The 16705-nt window shown below is 44.0% G+C and overlaps 1 protein-coding gene across 1 annotated transcript in view; it reads right to left on the bottom strand.

Annotated features, from left to right (window-relative positions):
- The window catches only part of SERPINF1 (serpin family F member 1), a 61004-nt gene extending 53206 nt beyond the window's left edge, over positions 1 to 7798 (bottom strand). The window contains exon 1 of the mRNA XM_044283881.1: positions 7665 to 7798. The gene's annotated coding sequence lies outside the window, so the exon portion shown is untranslated. The remainder of the gene's footprint in view (positions 1 to 7664) is intronic.
- Positions 7799 to 16705: the final 8907 nt, after the last annotated feature.

Genomic DNA, 16705 nt, shown 5'->3' with positions numbered 1-16705 from the left:
GCTATATTAGGTATTGTATTTGATATATTTATGCTTGGACACAGCTCTACCCTTAGAATGCTGATGTCTAGCCCTGTCAATCAAGAGGAGTGCACAGGAGTGTTACGAATGCAGTGCTCCAAGGATTCAGCCCTTATCCCTGGTGCTCCAGTGTGCTCATTTGCATATAAATAAAATGCAGATATATCTTCAACTATTTAACATATAGACAAAAGTTAGGTGTTGTTTTAATCAGCAAGAACAACTCTACCAGGCAGTATGCCTGATTTAATAGGGTTGATCATGCGGACAGAGGCTCTTTAAATATCAGTATGTTTTTGGAAATCCTTCAAGCCCTGCAGTTTATTACCTTATCGCTGCCACTTATTGACTCTGATAATTATATGATATGTTGCTTATTTAATTCCTTAATATATGGCTCTAAACCATAGCTTTATCTTAAAGGTGTTTTCTGGAATATTAGGAATTTTAATGGCATTTATGGATGCATTTCTTTTAACTATAAAGAAAATATTGCACTAATAGTAATGTGTAAACTATTTTACGACAGTCCTGCTTTGCCTTGAACCTCCTCTCCTTTAATCACTCTTTATGTGAGTAGTTTAGGTAATTGCACAGGGTCATAAATGTTTAACCTTCCATTTTTTTTATATTTTATATTTACTATCACTTATGTCATAATAACATTGACCCACATTAACTATTTCATCTTTTCAGCTGCAGATCCAGCAAATCCCAAGCTGCCATCCAAGATGGTTGCACCGCTTCTCAGACTGCCTGATGCCTACTGTGCATATGATAGCCAAATACATTTCCTGGTGCCCTTGGATTTGCCAGCACTGCTCATGTGAACAATGCTGTCCAATCCAAGAGCAGGTCTGGACAAGCAAGAAGTGTATGGGGCAGTGGGGGGCATTTATCAATGTCTTTATGCCAAAATAGTGGCATAAAAAGGTCACAAATTTGTGCAATAATTTGCAAATTTTTGAGTAAAGGGTGGGGTTTAGCAGGAGGGGCTTCACGCAGGCTTCCAGACTAGAAACTGGCATAAGTTATAGCTGAAGACTTTGCCAGCCCCTAGCTGACGTAGACTTCAGTTTCTGGTGCATGGAGTGCCAGAGATGCAACTAATTTATTAGGAAGCATCTGCCTCGCAAAGGGATCGATACTAGTGTATGGGAATGCCAGTCCCTCAGTATGTATCAGAAGTGATACATCTTCTATGGTGGATGAGAAGCCCAAGAATTAGCAGATCGTCAACTAAAAAGATGAGATGGAGGACACCATGTAAGTTTTCTGCTTGTTCCCCAGCTAATGAGAATTTTGTTTTGAACCTGCGGGTCGCTTTAACATGCAAAAATGTTTGCCAAAATTCTATTCTAAAAATTATGTTGCAAAGTAAGCCAATCAATAGGTAGTATAACGTTAAACGAGAAAGTCTAATGGTGCTCCAGGTTTACCCCCCAGCATCAGCCGCTGTGATAGATTTGTCACATCTTTAGTTTACACTGTCCAAATATTATACAGCATTAGTGAATTTGCCTCAGTGTTCCTACATGAAATTCTGCTTTTGAATCTAAAATATTTCTCTGCAGCAAGCATACAGTTTAAAACGTATATTAATAAACACTAATATGTTCTACATGAAATCGAGAAAAAGAAAACAGGATTTCCAGATGTGGCTTTGGAAGACTGTAAGAATTAAATACAAAGGATATTCTGTTACAGTACATACCATTCCATTTGTGTCCTCTAAGTCCTCATCCACCCAACCATTTTACAACTTATAAGCTCTGAGATGTGCAGACCCATAATACACCACCCAAGACTGCTGGGCCCTACTGCACCCTCATATACCTCCTATTTCTTATGAAGGCGTCCAGTTGCATGTTTGGTATATCCTATCTCAGGGATCAGCAACCTTCAGCACTCCAGCTGCTGTGAAACTACAACTCCCAGCATGCAAACATGGTCAGGTGTTCTTCTAACTCCCACAGAAGTGAATGAAGCATTTTGGGAGTTGTAGTTTTATGAACTGCTGGAGGTTGCTGATCCCTGTCCAATCTAATGTTGTATTAACGTGGATATTCTTCCTTAGAGGCATTATTTCTGGGGGGGGGGGGGGGGAATATGTGTTCAAGGGTGATGTGACGAAAGCACCTTCGTCACTGCGAGTTGGAGAGGCCTGTGACTATAGCCCCTAGGACACTATTTAGGCATATTGGATTTCAAAAGCTCTATTTCTGCCCCTTGGACGTTTTACTGAAACTATTTGGGGCATGTGACCATGTGCATGGTGAGGCAAAAATAAGACTTCCAGGAAATTATGGAACCCCTGAACCAATCTGGCTGATTTTTGGATGGGTTGTTTACCTAGATCAAGGCTATCAGGTTATGTAACTTTTATGGGGATATGTGGTGTTTTGGGGTGTTTTCTGTGGTTGGGAAAAATGTGTATTTTATGCCTGTGAGTAATTAAGTCTATTGTGTTTGTTAAATATATCACAGGCAGAGTCCATTGTGTTGTTAATTGCGTCACAGATGCATAGCCTCTGCCCTACCCTTTCTTTTGATCCAGAGCCTGACTGCTTACAGGTTGTCCTAGGAGAAGTGCTGGCACAAGAGCAGAGCACATTTGGCTTCTGCCCACCACGTACCTACAGCTCCATGCCTGGGAACACAAGGAAGATCAGGAGCAGCAGATGTATCCTCTGCAGCCTAGGACAGACCGAAAAAATCTGTAACACCCAAGAACTACAGGTGCAGTACTTGGTTGTGGGTGGGCTTCTCAACTAACTCAGGTACTGACCGACAGGAGGTCAGGTACCTGGTTAGTCTCCCCCCGGGAAGGAAGATGTGTGATGAAAGCACCTTTGTCACTGGGAGATGGAGAGGCCTGCTTGCCCGCCTCTTGCCCTGTGACTATGGCCCCTGGGACACTATTTGGGCATATTGGATTTCAAAAGCTCAGTTTCTGCCCCTTGGACGTTTTACTGGAACTATTTGGGGCATGTGACCATGTGCACGGTGGGGCAAAAATAAGACTTCCAGGAAATTACTGAACCCCTGAACCAATCTGGCTGATTTTGGATAGGTTGTTTACCCAGATCAAGGCTATCAGGGGATGTAACTTTTATGGGGATATGTGGTGTTTTGGGGTGTTTTCTGTGGTTGGGGAAAATGTGTATTTTATGTCTGTGAGTAATTAAGTTCATTGAGTTTGTTAACTATATCACAGGCAGAGTCCATTGTGTTGTTAATTGCGTCACAGACAATGCCATTTGTGTTTAAACTGTAAAACTGTAAATGACTGTCTGCTATGTAATGTCCTCAGTTCCCAACCAGGTCCACGGGGGTGGTACCCTTGTTGGAAAATGTGTATAAAAGGCAATGCTTGTGTGGTCAATAAAGAGTTCCTGTTTTGGCCTTCAAAACATAGAGCCTCATCTCATGTGTGTGGGGATTGCTATACACTGTATACTCCCCTGGCTATAACCCCTAGCTCTTGTAAGTCCTGTTCCTTCTTCTTGTGGTGGTTACGGTGTCGAGCGGAGTGCTTGGAGCCCTCGGGAAGCACTAGGAGCATCCATCAACGGAGTTACCCATTCGGGGTGCCAGGAGATCCGTTACAGGTGGGCTTACATAACATTGGAAATCTACACCCAATGTATGAGCTGGAAAAACTCCCAGCACCTAAACCAATCGTAATTATAGGGTGCCCTTTGTCCAGTGGCTTACCTTTTTAATACTGCATGGAATCGTCAACCAATAACATATTTAGACAGAATCTGTAAAAATAAGTATGATCATGGGTGGAAGAAGCACATTCCAAATAATATCTTCTGATTTTAGTTTATTGACGTGTACAATGGTTTTCAAAGTTTATCTATTTATTTTATGCACTTATATAGCGCTACTATATTCCGCAGTGCTTTACAGACATTAGCATCCAACTGTCCCCAGTGATGCTCACAATCTAAGGTCCCTATCAGTATGTCATTGGAGTTGAACTATCTTCTTCAAAAGTTTATGTTGTGACCTGTCGAAGAAGGCAGTTCACCCTCAAAAAGTGTTTTTGTACACTTCAATAAGGTGAAATCAGAAGATATCATTTGGACGGTACTAATGCCATTCCCAATGGTGGTACCATATTTGCACTGTGCTTATTCCATCCCTGATGACTACAAGCTGCTACTGTGCCGGTCCAGATCCAAAGCAGCAGTCAAGGTGGAACCAACGTATTCCTGCTTACAAAGGTTTGGTACACAACACCAACACCACCAGTATATTACTTTCCTACACATAAAGCACTCCACATTTCTTTTTCTATTATATTAAAGGTAGGGATTGACCGATTATCGGTTTTACCGATATTATTGGCAGATATTCAGGATTTTTAACGTTATCGGTATCTATTTTGCCGATATACCGATAACGTATTGGGAACAAGGATCGCGCTGCTCTCAGCGCTCTCTGTGTTCCCTCAACAGCACAGGGGAAAAGAAAGAAGTGTCTCCCTCCTCCTTGTGCTGCTGCTGCCGCTGCCACCAATGAGAGGAGGGAGGAGGGGAGGGGCTATGGCCACTGCACCACCAATAAAGATAACTCTCATTCATTCAAATTCAACAGGAGGCGGGAGCTGGCTGCAGAATCGCATAGCCGTCTCCCGACCTCCATGACAAGTAGCTGCGATCTGTGGTAGTTAACCCCTCAGGTGCCGCACCTGAGGTGTTAACTACCGCAGATCGCAGCTACTTGTCATAGAGGTCGGGAGCCGGCTATGTGATTCTGCAGCCAGCTCCTGCCTCCTGTATATGATCTAAAAATAGTTATCTTCATTGGTGGTGCAGTGCGCCCCCCCAAATCCCAGTATTAATCATTGGTGGCGCAGTGCGCCTCCCCCCCAAACCCCAGTATTAATCATTGGTGGCGCAGTGTGCCCCATCCCCAAACCCCAGTATTAAACATTGGCGGCACAGTGTGCCCACCCACTCGAGCCCCCCAGTATTAATCATTGGTGGCACAGTGCGCCCACCCACCCAAGCCCCCCAGTATTAATCATTGGTTGCGCAGTGCGCCCCCCCACCCAAGCCCCCCAGTATTAATCATTGGTGGCAGTGGTCACAGGGTCCCCTCCTCCTCACTGGCAGTGAAATGCTGGGGCTCCGATCTGTTACCATGGCAGCCAGGACGCTGTTAAAGCCCTGGCTGCCATGGTAACATCCCTGATGCTGTGTGCACAGAGCAGCAGGGACAGTGTGAAGTCCTATTCACCCTGATAGAGATCTATCAGGGTGAATAGGACAAGGTTTCTAGTCGCTCAGGGGGCTAAAAGTTAGTAAAAAATAAAATAAATTAATTATAAATGAAAAATTACACGTTAACAATAAACATATATTTTCTGAAGATTTGTGTAGGAATTATTATTTTTTTAAATTTCACAGAGTATCGGTCTAAATTATCGGCCATCGGCCTGAAAGTTCACAGATTATCAGTATCGGCCCTAAAAAATCTATATCGGTCGATCCCTAATTAAAGGCATATGGCACTGTATGCCTATACAATGGGATATAGCTGAACCTTCCATCAGATAGACTTCAGGAAATACTTACATACAACAGAAGCTCTTATGCCAGCAAACTACAAAAACGAGGAATCTGCAGCAGTTTCATGCAGAAGCCTTTGTAGTTTCTGATACAAAAGACTGGACCTGACCACTCCTGACAGCTTCAAAACTAGAGGGACCATATTTAAAAAGTCCACGGCTGTACAGAATTCTTGATAACTTTCTGACAGTGTTTCCGTTCCAGTCTGACAGGCTGCTGCTGGTGACAAAATAATCTACAGATTCTTGATATTGTGTAAAGCCAGCTTGTGGTACTCTGCTTTTGATATGGCAGCAGCCAGAAATATGTTATTTTGAGATGGAGTTTGAGATTTTGATTTAAAATGCTTGCGAGGTGAAGGGTGTGATACATGTGCCATTTGGGGTTTCTTTTTCAAAGTTTTCTTCTAGGATTGAAATGCTAAAGGTTTATCGAAAAAGTCAAGTTGATTTGCTTTTGTGCCCACTGTAACGTGTTTGTAGGTTTTCTACAGGTGAAACTCGAAAAATTTGAATATCGTGCAAAAGTCCATTTATTTCAGTGATGCAACTTAAAAGAAATGGCATTAATGCAGCTTAAAATTAAAATTTGGTGAAAAGGTTTAATATTCTAGGCTCAACGTGTCACATTCTAGTCAGCTAATTAATCCATACCCCCTGAGCAAAAGGGCACCTCAAAATTGTGACTTTGGGGGTTTCATAAGCTGTAAGCCATAATCATCCAAATTATACCAAATAAAGGCTTGAAATATCTCGCTTTGCATGTAATGAGTCTCTCATATGTTAGTTTCACCTTTTAAGTTGCATTACTGAAATAAATGAACTTTGCACGATATTCATATTTTTCGAGTTTCACCTGTATGTTTATCTTGAGTAGAATTGAGCGAATCGGAATTCAGCCAGATTTTTGGAAAAATTCAGATTCTATAGGATCAAAATGATAGGGGATTTTATTCAGGAGAATTTTTACAGAAAGAGAAAGAGAGAGAGAACTAGAATGTCATCCTTGGCTTTTCAGGACAATTAAAGCACTATCGAATTGGACAATCGATTCGGTCAAATCGAATCCAGATCAGATTTACAGAAATGTGCTCATCTCTGGCAGATACGTAACACATTTTCCTAGGTGACAATAGTTTTGTGATCACAAAAAACAATCGCTAAAAACTGTGCAAGATGTACAATACATCTTCCTAATACATATGCTCACTCTCTGCACGTTTTGGCCAAATGTTCATATCTATCACATCAGTGGTAGGGACTGGTTGCGACCTATGAAATATCATTACGTCTGTGTATGATCAGCGCTGGGCTGATACCATTGAAGAGGCAGTGGGTTTGCAATCCCAGAGTATTTTAACAGTACATCTCATGATACACACCTCTTAAATCCCAGCATGCCAAATACCTCCCTTTTAAAGGAGGCGGGAGAATGAAAAAAAAAAAAGGTACGTGGCAAACAAAAGATGATTAATCCAGCATGTAAAGATGTGGCAGTGCTGAATTTGTCATTTAACTGTTTTAGGTGATGTAGTAGCTTGCCTCACAGCTCTATACAAATCCACTGATGAGTTGCAAATTCAGCTCTGCTACTTCTGCACGCTAGACAATGCCGAGGAAGGAGACAAGGCACTCTGCCTTGCAAAGTGAGTAGCATTTGTAGTCCTATAAGCCACGTAAGCAAAATATTGGTAACACTTTTGTCGATATAAATGAGAAAAACACAACCAAGAGACAGTCATGGAAAAGTCTGCATTAGACGTGATGGCATTGTAAAGGGTTAAATACCATAGGGAGTCTAGGATTGCTGTATAGGAAATATATGAGTCAATATTTAGGTTAAATGTTACAACTTATGATACAAAATTGCTACTGTAGCCAATCACATCCTGTGCTTCTCCATACAATAGACTAAAGGGGGCACTGTGATTACCAATGGAAATACCCCATATTCCATAGTTGCACATGTTCTTTGGCTTAAGTAGATGATAATAAAAACTTTTCAGTTCTATAAATCCTATCCAGTAGGGCAGACTTCAGGGCAGAATGCCTCTCATACCTTAGTAAGGATGCTGTCTCTTGGGGCAGGCTGCCTAGGGCTTCCTCCCACCCCCAGGTGGCTTCTCTGTGGATCTGGAGCTAGGGAAGCCCCTCAGCAGCCTCTTTATCTAGCTTTTAGATCACTGAGGACATGAGGTGGAGTTAAGGGCGTCTCCAAAAGACAGCACAGCTGGACTGCAGCCTCCTGGGATGGGAGGGGGGATTCATTTAATGTGGCATTCCTGGGAACTCATGTAGGGGTAGCACAAAGCCAAGACACAGATGTGAACTCTGCTGGGGCTATCCTGTCATTTACAGTCAGATGAAAGGGACGGCAGTGAAATATAGAAGCTGTATGACAACAAGCCCACATATGCGTTTCATCACCTGCAAATATATCTATCAGTTCCATACCACACAAAGCCTGTAGAAGACTTTAGGTGAAATGATGAGAGTCATTCAGTGGTAGCACAGCTCCACCACATGTATCGAGCAGAAATACAAGCTTCTGTGTGCACCACATAGAATATCACCAGTCGGAGCGGCTTCCTGCTTAATAACACAATGACTGAATGATTGATGGCTTCATTATAATGTTTGTCTCATTGCAGACAATACGAATCAATATAACAATTGACACTGAGGAATCGCTTCTCTCCACTTCGTGCTTATCAGTGAAACTAATCAGGGGTTAATGTAAAAAAAAGTCAGTTTATAGGTTTTCATTTATAATTGTTACAATCTGTTATTGTAGATCATTTATATCTCCTGAGCTCCACCAACATCAGTGATGGGGCTCCAGCTATCACATCTCACTTATTGTACTGGGGACAGAGGGAACTTTTAAGCTCTGTAACACGTCTCCACGGACAGCACACATACCCAGTGACTGTAATGTGAATATTCACACATCAGTGGTTTTCCACACGCCATGGATCCCGGGTTGGACTGGCCCACCAGAGTACCAGAGGATCCTCTGGTGGGCCCAAGCTCTGACAATAATGGACCCTTAATAAAACAGGGCCCTTAAGGTCCTACATACACAGAGGGTGGGCCCTCACAATCATTTCCTCTGGTGGGTCCAACAGACTTCAGTCTGACGCTGCATGGGTCCAAAGTGACACCACGAAAGCCTGCCCTATTTTTGTCCGTGATTAAGGATTCCTCATGCACATTACAGTCTATGGGTCTGTGAAAACCATTGCCACAACACAGATATCATTTCTGGTTCATGGTTTTTACTGATTGTTATTAGTTGATGCTCTAGAAATTAATCTTCAGCCTAGCAGTGTCCATGGAATACGCATGAGACATAGAGGACAAAAAACAGACACACTGATAAAACATGGATTCTTCACGGACATCTTCATGGATGAGCCACTGACGTCTTGTCACAGATGTCATCACAGACGTGTGAAAGAGGCCTAAAGTTTCAAGATTCAGGAGCAGATGCAATCTGTACACCCCCGGCATGTTATTGCTATATACGGCACCTGATATCTGAGGTTCCCGTTGTGAAGTTCTTTGCTATGAAGTTTAACAAAAATTGACTCTAAGATATAAGGTTTTTACAGTCATATATGCTGTGAACAGATTTGGTCCACATGTGTGACCTCTATTGCAGAGGGTGAGATTGCTTATTTACATTTCACATGTCCATATAGGTGGTCTTTATGGACTGGCTGCAAAGGATAAACTTTGTACTGCCTAGGAGACGTGTGAGAATAAACAACATACTTTTATTGGCACTCACAGACATTGGTGGTATATACTGTATATCAGTATTTGTATCCTGGATTGTTACACCGAGCATATAAGAGATTTGGGGTACTGGTTATGTTCTCATATGTAAGTACTTGTACACTGCCTGTCCCAAAAAAAAGTCGCCACCAAAAAAAAGCCTTTAGCTTTGATTACGACATTCGCTGTGGCATTGTTTCGATAAGCTTCTGCAATGTCACAAGATTTATTTCCATCCATTGTTGCATTCATTTTTCACCAAGATCTTGCATTGATGATGGTAGAGTCTGACTGCTGTGCAAAGCCTTCTCCAGCACATCCCAAAGATTCTCAATGGGGTTAAGATCTGGACTCTGTGGTGGCCAATCCATGTGTGAAAATGATGTCTCATGCTCCCTGAACCACTTTTTCATAATTTGAGCCCGATGAATCCTGGCATTGTCATCTTGGAATATGCCCGTGCCATCAGGGAAGAAAAATTCCATTGATAACCTGGTCGTTCAGTATGTTCAGGTAGTCAGCTGACCTCATTCTTGGAGAACATACTGTTGCTGAACCTAGACCTGACCAACTGCAGCAACCCCAGATCATAGCACTGCCCCCACAGGCTTGTACAGTAGGCACTATGCATGATGGGTGCATCACTTCATCTGCTTCTCTTCTTACCCTGATGCACCCATCACTCTGGAACAGGGTAAATCTGGACTCATCAGACCACATCACCTTCTTCCATTAGTCCAGAGTCCAATCTTTATGCTCTCTAGCAAATTGAAGCCTTTTTTTTCTGGTTTCCCTCACTGATTAGTGGTTTTCTTACGGCTACACAGCTGTTCAGTCCCAATCCCTTGAGTTCCCTTCGTATTGTGCGTGTGGAAATGCTCTTACGTTCACGACCACGACCGCGAGATGTGTCTTTCGACATGGTTGTTTAAGAAATGAGAAGCAACTCATTGCACCAGTTGGGGTTAAATAACATTGCCAGCCCATGCTGTAATTATCCAATAGAAGGCTCATAACTATTTGCTTAGTTAAATCCAAGTGGCAACTTTTTTTTTGGACAGGCAGTGTATTAAATGGTTTATACCTCCCAACTTTTGCGACTGCTAAGGAGGAACAGTATCACGGCGCATAGTGCACTGGCAGCACTGCAGCAATTTTTTTTCACTGAGCCAGACTTTTAACTCCGTCCAATGCCATATATACACACCCAATTCCACCCAGTGCCCCCACACAGTAATAGTGCATGACATATGGTAAGAATACCCCCTTTTCATGCCAACACTGTAAGAATGTCCTCTTAGTCCCTCCCTACATAGTAAGATGCCCCATTAGTGCCTCTCCATGCAATACGACGCCCCTAAGTGACTCCTCACAGTAGAAATTTCCCATATAGCGCTACTATAGTGATGGTGCTATAGGTGTTCCCATAAAGAATGATACCCCTACCCCACATTCCCACAATGAGTAGAACAGGACTATTCTGGTTTCCGGTCTGCATTGTTTATGGCTCGGCACAGCAGGCGTAATGACGTCACTGTATCCCGCCTGCCTGTTCAGAACCACTAGCGGCAGTGAAATGGTGGAACGAGGTGACGGCTTCCCGCTTCATCATTGTATTTAACTGTATGTACGTCCTGCAGACGCACATACAGTCGAAGTGGGAACATGTGGCAGCCGTCTTGGGACCACAGGACAGAGGCCAAAATTTAGGACTGTCCCGTCGGGTCCTGGCTGATTGGGAGGCAGGTAAATGTGTTTTTTTTTTTTTTAGAAAACTCAACACAAGAACAAGGGAGCTCAATCTAACATTATTTGTGGGGAAGATCAGAACCAATGTCAGGAAATATTTTTACACCGAAAACGTATTTGAAAGTGTGAGTGAATTTTAACCTGCCTGAGATAAACACGTCTATCCTAATATAAGGAAAAACATGAGGAGAGTCTAGATGGACCCTGTGGTCTTTTCCTGCTGTCAATCTTCTTCTATGTTTCTAACCACTTTAATTTCTACTTCTATCTGTTGCTTTTACAAAAAGACCATGGGGGAGATTTATCAAACTGGTATAAAGTAAAACTGGCTTAGTTGCCCATCGCAACCGATGAGATTTCACCTTTCTTTTTCCAAAGGAGCTGTGAAAAATGAAAGGCTGAATCTGATTGGTTGCTATGGCCAACATGAGGAGATCGCTTCAGGGGGTGCCAGGTAAAGACAAGTGTCTGGGGGGGGGGGGGCAACTGGGCCATGGGCAAGTGAGTGCTTTCACTGTGGAAGCGCTCATCTCTGCATATTCAACTGTATCGCCGTTCTCACAGGACAGCAAAACAGTTGAATGCTGCGGTGGAGGACGGGAGCGATGTCTAGTGCCTGTAGCCTATCAGAGGCTGGCGCAGGTCATCATCGCGCTGCCTGATCCAGGATACATACAGCTCAGGGCACAGGCTGGAAGAGGCCTGCACTGCATCGCTGACAGCCGCATGGAGGTATTTGAGTTTATTGTTTTTTCCTTTACAGCATGCTGTTAGGTCACTTTGAGAGGTGCACTATGGGGACCTTGAGGCTTCTAAAAAGGGGCATTTTGTGTACTGGCATACACCATGGGGACATTAGTTCTACTGGGACACTTAAAGTGGTTATTGTTTTTGTACTGGCTACTAGCTACCAGTTTAATAAATTGCCAGCTCTGTATTTTTTTTTTATGTACTTTAATTTGAATATTTAAGAACACAAGGGAAAATAATTAAAATCCCAAGTCAACTTGCACTATACTACTGATTGATCATCATCGGTAGTTTTTCTGTAGAAAGGTGAAGTGGTGTACTAGTCACCTGATTTCCACCCCTGTCTGCCCCTCTCTGCTACTTGCTGAGTGAATATGTGTTTGTTTTTAGGAGTGCAATAGCGTGAGAGGAAACCAATGTAATTCTTGTATGAAGGCGTGAAAATCAGGTGAATAGTGGGAGTGCACACCACTTCACCTCTCTGAAGCAAAAAATACAGATATAATCATATAGTAGTGTAGCTCAAATTGCCTTGGGATTTTAATTATTTTCCCTTGCGTTGTGTTCTTAGATATTCAAATAAAAGTAAACTTTAAAAAAATATAGAGTTGGCAAATGCAAAATAATGGGAGCTAGTAGCCAGGTGGCTAGGTGGAATTAGATGCAACGCATATTGCCATACATCGGCCAGGGTCACATTAGAGGATTTTTTTGTACTGGCACACATTATAAGGGGGCATTTCTTAACTGGAACACATTATAAGGGGGTATTTTTCTACTGGCACACATAATAAGGAGCATTATTTCCACTTGGGGGCATTATGGTGGGCTTTTTTTACTGCTGGGGAACTATGGGGAATATGATTGCTAGTATGGACACTATGGGAGCATTATTACTACTGGGGCACAATGAGGGACTTTTTGGAGCACTATTACTTTGGGGGGCACCCTTGCACAGTATCAACTTAGCACAATTATTTTTGGGGGACACTTGGATTATGACACTATTAGTGTCAGAAGGCACTGTGTGGTACTAGTATTTTCCGGGGGACTGTCTCTTTCTGCAGTATAGTTTTGGGGAGCATAGTGGGCCAGTACTAGGGGTCACAGCATGGGGTGTTCAGTAGGTGGGGAGGATGATGGAAAAGTAGGAAACTAAGATGTCTGTCAAACTCTGCAGATACAAGAGATGACTGAAAGAAATCATCATGTGGTCTGGTCAGAATGGGTAAGATGAGAAAAAAGAACATCTACATCAGAGGAGACATCACTGGTAGTGTTGATCGAGCACCAAAGTGCTCGGGTGTTCGGGTGCTCGGGTCGAATACCGCGGGATGCTCGGGTGCTCTACCGAGCACCCAAGCACAATGGAAGTCAATGGGAGAACCCGAACATTAAACCAAGCACCCCCTGCTCTGAAGAAGGGAGGGTGCCTGGTTCATAGGAAAAGGTCAGAAATTGATGGAAACACCACCAAAATGGTTCAGGAACAGCATGGGGAGGATGTCTGAAAGCATCTTGGACTCCCAGGTCGCTGCTGGGAACGATGTTGTCCGAGTAGTACACCACTTTTACAGACTGACACTGATACGCACAAAACCAAAGCTAAAACTGATTTTAGAGGATTTTTTTTTAGGAAACATTCTTTCCTGTATATTTACTTGTATATAAAGTGCAAGGCATTTCTGATACAACCTGTATATCACATAATGGAGGGCCTCATTCACATTGTGGTACAATTGTTCAGGTAGTGGGACTCCTACACTCATAAAGCCTATGCACTAAGTGAAAGGTCTTCCAAAAATTACAAGGAACCGGGACTACAATACACCCTTTGTTACACATAAAGGAGGGCATCATACACCCTTGAAAAAATATGATTTATGGCCTGCTGGTTACTCAAAAACATTAGGAGCAAGGGCCTGCTGCTGAGCTGACCATCTAAAACATTATGGACGAGTGCCTGCTGCTGAGCTGACCATTGAAAAAATTATGGATGAGGGCCTGCTGGTGATCTGACCCTGTAAAACATTATTGTTGAGGGCCTGCTGGTGAGCTGACCCTCTAAAACATTATATGCGAGGGCCTGCAGGTGAGCTGACCCTCTAAAAGATTGCAGGTGAGGGACTGCTGGTAAGCTGACCCTGTAAAACATTATGGTTGGGGGCCTGCTGGTAAGCTGACCCTGTAAAACATTATGGTTGGGGGCCTGCTGGTAAGCTGACCCTCAAAAACATTATATGTGAGGGCCTGCAGGTGAGCTGACCCTATAAAATATTGTAGGTGAGGGCCTGCTGGTGAGCTGACCCTCTGAAACATTATATGCGAGGGCCTGCTGGTGAGCTGACCCTGTAAAACATTAATGTTGAGGGCCTGCTGGTAAGCTGACACTCAAAAACATTACATGTGAGAGCCTGCTGGTGAGCTGACACTCAAAAACATTATATGTGAGAGCCTGCTGGTGAGCTGACCCTCTAAAACATTATATGCGAGGGCCTACAGGTGATCTGACCCTCAAAATGATTGTAGGTGAGGGCCTGCAGGTGAGCTGACCCTCTAAAGCATTACATGCGAGAGCCTACAGGTGAGCTGGCCCTCTAAAAGATTGTAGGTGAGGGCTTGCTGGTGAGCTGACCCTGTAAAATATTATATGCGAGGGCCTGCAGGTGAACTGACCCTCTACAACATTAGGAGCGAGGGCAGACTAATAGGCATGTTTTTTTGTGGTGGAAGGGGTGCATGGGAATACAGTGTATTCAGTACATTATAAAAAAACACATTTAAAGGGAACCTGTCACCTCCCAAAACTATAAATATGCAGAAGGAGATAGAGAAAAACACGGCGGCACTGCTTACCACTGAAAATGCCGTCAATAATAAAATAGCCGTAGATGCGGTGTACTCCGTTTCACTGTGTGGTGCTCAGCAAGGCAAGATGCAGAGTGTGGGTCGCAAGGTAGAGAGGAAAAGTAACAAAGTTGCGGCACTCACCGGGGTACTAAGTATCTTCTTTATTGAAACTTTCTTAGAAGGCAACGTGGAGGATCCAGGGGCGGACACAGTGTTGTGACCTCCCAAAACTATCCCAAGCCGCCAGCAGTACCTGCGTGTAGCCAGCAGGGTGTTTCTGATGATGCCTTTCTTCCTGGAGGCAGATGCAGCAAAAGTACTGAAAATATTGTTTTATCCCCTGGCCGGCGCGCTTCTCCACGCATGCTTGAAGTCAAGGAGGCAGCGGCCTCCTTGCTTTAAGTCACGGTAACCACGCCTCCTTTCCTGCCCCTTTGCTTTGACTGACAGCGTTTATGCAGAGAGTTCGGCAAAGCAAGCCAAACTGTCGGCTGTCAGGCACAGTGAAGCGGCAGGGAGGGGGGCGTGGTTACCGTGACTTAAAGCAAGGAGGCCGTTGCCTCCTTGACTTTAAGCATATGTGGAGAAGCGACGGGCAGGGGATAAAACAACGTTTTTAGTACTTTTGCTGCATCTGCCTTCAGGAAGAAAGGCATCATCAGAAACACACTGATGGCTACATGCAGGTACTGCTGGCGGCTTGGGATGGTTTGGGGAGGTGACAGGTTCCCTTTAAAGTGCCTTTATGTTCAGCCGCTTTCCTCTGGTGGAGTAGAGAAGTCAGGGGCAATCCAGGCTTTGTTCATCTTTATAAGAGTCAACCTGTCAGCATTTTCAGTTGACAGGCGGATGTGCTTATCAGTTATTATGTCCCCAGGAGCACTAAATACCCGCTCTGACAAAATGCTGGCGGCAGGGCAGGACAGCACCTCCAAGGCGTAGAGCGCTAGTTCATGCGACTTGTCCAGCTTGGACACCCAGTAGTTGTAAGGCACAGAGGGATCATTGAGGACGCTGACGCAGTCTGTTACGTACTCCTTCACCATCTTCCAAAATTTTTCCCTCCTTGTGACACTAGGCCGCGCATCAGGGCGAGGGTGCTGGCGGGGTGTCATGAAACTGTCCCAGGCTTTGAAGAGTGTTGCCCTGCCTCTGTTGGAACTTCTGTGTGTTCCTCCTCGTCTCCCCTCCTTGGTTGCCCAAGGAACCACATACTCTGCCGCCAGCTTTGTCAGCTGGAAATTTTTGGAACAATTTTTCAACATGGACCTTATGGTATTGCACCATTTTGCTCGTCCTATCCACCACAGGAATGAGAGATGAGAAGTTCTCTTTGTAGCGGGGGTCGAGAAGGGTTAACAATCAGTAATTGGTGTTGTCCAAAATGTGTAAAACGCGTAGGTCACGGGAAAGGCAGCCTAACATAAAGTCAGCCATGTGTGTCAGAGTCCCAACAGGCAAGACTTCGCTATTGTCATGAGGAGGATGACTCTCAATCTTCTCAATTTCTTCCTCCTCTTCTGCCCATTCACGCTGAACAGATGGAATTAAACTTCCATGGGTACTACCCTCTGTATCGGAGGCAACTGTCTCCTGCTCCTCCTCCTCATCATCATCCAATTTGAGCTGAGAAGACAAACTGAGGGTGGTCTGGCTACCACCCTGTGTAATGACCTCAAAGTTTCTTAAAAACTTCACAGAGGTCAGACATCCATGCCCACTCCTCGCTTGTGACTGGAAAGTAGTATTCCACTACTGCCTTCTGCTGCTCACAAAGCCTGGCCAACATGAGAAACGTCGAGTTCAAGCGCGTGCTCACGTCACACAACAGTCAGTGAGCTGGCAAATGTAATAGCTGCTGCAGCATTGACAGACCAGCGGAAGCTGTCGATGACTTGCGGAAATGGGCATACACGCAGTGCACCTTCACCAGTAGCGCAACCAAATTGAGGTAGGTTTTGAGAAACCGCT

The sequence above is a fragment of the Bufo gargarizans genome, chromosome 3, assembly GCF_014858855.1.
Source record: "Bufo gargarizans isolate SCDJY-AF-19 chromosome 3, ASM1485885v1, whole genome shotgun sequence".
In the NCBI taxonomy this organism is placed as follows: domain Eukaryota; kingdom Metazoa; phylum Chordata; class Amphibia; order Anura; family Bufonidae; genus Bufo; species Bufo gargarizans.
This window is presented reverse-complemented; position numbering and strand designations above follow the sequence as displayed.